General features: G+C 36.8%; 1 pseudogene; it reads right to left on the bottom strand.

The window, feature by feature from the left end:
* Positions 1–4,056: 4,056 nt before the first annotated feature.
* Positions 4,057–4,413, bottom strand: part of LOC138002409 (uncharacterized) — a 6,696-nt pseudogene continuing 6,339 nt past the window's right edge.

The raw sequence follows: 4,413 nt of genomic DNA, 5'->3' as shown, positions 1-4,413 counted from the left end.
GTACTGGTTTTGTGTTGCGTGTGCATGTCCTGGCCTTTTTTCGGGGGTGAACCAACGTCTTGGCGTTGGGTAAGTCGGTTGACGGGTGGCCTTTTGTGGGTCGCTTTTCACCCTTGTGCTGGGTCGTGCTTGTTTTGGTTTGTCCGGTTGTTTTGAAGTCTTTTTTGTCGTTTTGTCGAATTGTCATTTAGGAGTGTAAGTCAGGCGAGGCATCTCCTAGATGCAATTCCTCGTTTGTGTGTTTGTCTTTTTGTTATTTGTTGGTAGGGGCGGGGTTCGATTCCCCGGCGAAGTTGGCGTGTTGGTGCACCCCCGTTTGAGGTGAACCGTTGTGTGTGATGGATTCGTTGTTATGTCTGGCGGCCATTGCACTCACCCTACCGGGGGGCCAGCCATTCGCCTTAAACATAAAAAACTAAGGCTGAGTGTCAGTTAAGAACGCCTTTATTTTGCCCCTTTTTTTTTTGTGACTAGCACAAATAAAGGAAAAAGTAATGTAAAACTGTAGTACAACAAAAAAATATATTGACCCAAATAAGTAAAAAAATTTCTTTTAACGTTAGCAAATATATTGACCCAAATAAGTAAAGAAATTTCTTTTAACGTTAGCAATGTGGCTTTCTTATTGCATGAAAACTGAGTACTCGAACTTATAAAACCACACAACTTTAAAAAGAAGTTTTAGGCTAAAATCACAAAGGTGAAACATAACTTTCAGCCTCAGCCAGAAAATTAGATGCTCTTCTAGAAAAGGCATGTAGTTACCGGGGGATAATTTTAAATTATACGTAGTTTGCTTTTTGTCGTTAACTGCTTTACAACCGTTTGTAGTAGCACCGTGATTCTGAATTAATGGTGTCGATACCCAGGAGGGGGAGGGAGGGGAGCTAGATAGGTTTGCAAGTAAATCTCGGGTCCTAATAATTGACTTTTTCTAGTTCTAGTTGCAGTAATGGCTGTGATTTTTTCATCGAGTTGTCTTGCCAACTCCTAAATGGCGGCAGAAAATTACGTTAAAATTAATAACTGATAAAAGAGCACCTTTACTTTAGTAACCCTGCAAAGTTTCAGCACATCAGGTGTAATAACACCTGAGAAAATTGAAACATTACAAATGTGCAGATGTTTGGATGCTTAGGGGTGTATGGCCAATTTCCCTAGTAATACAGACATCTGTAAATTTTTCATTTTTCAACTTTTCAGCTGATATAACACCTAACACGCTAATACTTTTCAGGGTTACTAAAGTTGCTCTTTCTATTTCTGGTATCCATTTTTCATTCACTCTAATTTTAACTCGTTCAAATCCTTTGCCACCATTTTGGAGAAGGGTCTATTCGTACCTGTAACTTTCGTCCCTCGTCCCTTTCATAAGTTTTGCTTACGAAAACACAGACATACTGCATGCTACAATCTGAGACTTTTTTATAGCTGAATTGTCACCAAACAAGTAATAAAGTACATGTTTACAGATTCAATCGTTACGTTAATTGACCGTAAATGAACGCGAAAAACCCTCCATGCAGCGTACCCTGTCCGTACACACTGCAGTACTGTGTGTTGACATTCTTTGCTGGCTAAGACGATGTAGATAAGTTGGGGGATAGAGAGCAGCATAACTTTGTCGTAAAAGAATTTCCTTCAAACGCACAGCAGGTGCAAATAAACTCTCTTCTGCCTCTTCTGAAGAAATTGAGTAGAGAGGCAATGAGACCGTCCTTAAATTTAAGTATTTGATGCAAATTCAACTTCTGATATGTTTAGGGCCTCCTAGCCACTATTTTAACACATAAATCATAAAATAATAAATACTAATCAACTGTTTATTTTCAAGGATACTACGATCTTCGAATGACATGATCTCTGACACTATCTGACAATCAACAGGATCGACACGATGTTAACGATCTTGTCGATCTATCGTAGATCATTAATGATACGATGAAAACGAGTGTGTCATTGACAACCAGCGGGATGTTTTTCAAAAGATTGTGACAACTAGCTCGTTGTATGATTAAATCGATAGAACCAGGACATTTATTTCAATGTGCACGTCATTTTTGACGTGCTCATTGTCCTCAATGTTAACGATAACGTGCACATCATTTTTGATGTGCTCGATGTTTTTGACGTGCTCGTTATACTCGTTTTCGAGAGGCGTCCTCAGAAGTCAGCAATGATCCTTACATATTACAAAAAGAATTTAACAACCACTTTTGTGGCTGTGTCACAGATGAACTTTATTTTACCACTATTTCGGAAAAGACCATTTAGAACTTCTGGGCTGATCTGTGCAACATCATGATCACCTTTATTGATGGTTGTTAGGAAGCTTTTACAGCATCATTGAAGCAAGTGAATGTAGTAAGCTTGTTATCTTCCATTTGCATTGTTAAGGTACACATTAGTTTGGTGTTCTGTGTTGTTTTCAGTAAGGTGTTGTGGCAATTTGCACAGTTGTAGCAGTGCCCCTTTTCAGGAGGTTCTTCTATAGTATGATTACAAATGAAACAGGAATCCTTCTTGGAGACTATATCTGACACCAATGCATATGCCCGTGCAGATGTTGTCTTGAGTATCTTTGGCGTCAAGGTTAACATGATGTATTTGTTCAATGGTTTCCACAGCTGTGTTCTCATTTGAAGTGAGATATTTTTCATCACCAAAAATGCGTACAGTGAGATTCTTCAAATGGTAACTATCTTCTGCATTTAATATGTCTTTCAACTCTTCCCATACTATGAGTTTTACTGAGTTAGTTTCATCAACTATGATCAGGCTTGCTTTGTACAACTTTCTTTCATTACGTATAATTTGCTGTTTGTTTTGTGATTTTGTTATTACTTTGACTTTAACATCTACAGTTTTATAGATGTTGGCATTTAAACATTCAGTGATGGAAAGGAGTTTAGATCCAAGAGACTCATACTCAAAAGGAGCTGTGGCTGGTGTTATCTTTTGCTGCTTTTGTAGTTTCGATTTGTTCATCATCTGCACCAGAGAAACTCTTGTTAAGAGATCTTTTGATGCCTTTGATCTTGATTGGTGACTTCATCTCGAATGCTTGTTGGATGTTAACCCTCTGCTTTAACCAGTTTCGTATCTGTTGTTTGGAGTTGGCAATTAAAGTAGCTCGTTCCCGATTTCTTTGCAGTTTTAGCACTAGTGACGTTGTGAATATAGCCTTCAACTTCATCTCAAAAATGGATATGAGAAAAAATTGATATTTCATAGATGAAAAGGAAAAAAAAACTATTTTACCTGTGCTTGAAGGATTATCAATGGATGGTCTGAAAAAAAAAACCGTCAAATAACTTTATTTCTATGATCTAATGTACATTAACTATGATGAGTGTGCTATGTGCCACTGTGTCTGAAATAAGAATCAAACAAAATCCTAATTGAGCCATAAGTTACAAAGAATCAGTTATGTACTTAAAACCCAAGATAGTCTACATAATATAGTATCTTGCAAATAATATAATCATAGAATATCAAACAAGTGTAGTGGTATTAGTAGTGATACCGATGAATTGCTTTGTTTAATAAAATAATCATGAGCGAGCTAGTGACCTCTCTCTGGGGTTGTATTGCAAATCTCTATTTTTTACACCTGTTTTACCTCTAATTTCAATTAAAATTTGTCAAAGGTTTATCATGATGTGAATGGGGCATATTTGTGTCAATAGCAGTTTAATAAAGCACAGACAGCTTTGTGGTGTGAAAAGTAAGTTTCTAGAACTTGAAAAGTTGCTTGTGATTCTGGTAAGTAAGTGTTTATATGATCAATAGAGGTGTTACTATTTGTGGTACTACAAGAAACAAGTTGCCAATAACTGTTGTCTCTTATGAGTAAGTTGCTAAGAGATGAACACTGAGCTTTGTTGAAGTAATTGACGTTAAAGTCACCAATAAATAAGTTAACTTGAGTTTGTAGTGATTCTAGGGTATGCTTCAGGACAGTACATAATAATTATTGTTCTACTGATACTGCAGGTGATCTATAGCTTCCTACAATGGTTATATGAGTGACCATAAATCGAAGAATTGTTATTTTCACACCATTTCTGTTAGAACAATATGGGTATCCTGGGTAGTAGTCGAGATGACTACAAAGGATCGCATATTAGATGGATTTCTCGGTTGAGCATCATTTCTGAATAAACTGTACTGGCCATCATTTGTTAAACTATATAAGTTATCATCAAGATGCGAAAATCTAGTTTCTGAAAAAATGTAAACATCAGTAGTTGAATAGTTTATATCTGAACATGCATCTTTCATGTGCTTATGTAAGGATCGTGTTGAGAAAACAAATTGTGATAGTATTGTTTGGTACTTCATATATAGATTTTATTGAAAGTGGTAGCTGTCCTTCAGTTCTCAATCGATGCATCTCTGTTTGAACATCGC

This window comes from Montipora foliosa, chromosome 5, assembly GCF_036669935.1.
Source record: "Montipora foliosa isolate CH-2021 chromosome 5, ASM3666993v2, whole genome shotgun sequence".
NCBI classification, from domain to species: Eukaryota; Metazoa; Cnidaria; class Anthozoa; order Scleractinia; family Acroporidae; genus Montipora; species Montipora foliosa.
Note: the sequence above shows the minus strand (reverse complement) of the source record. Positions and strands in the feature narration are given on the sequence as shown.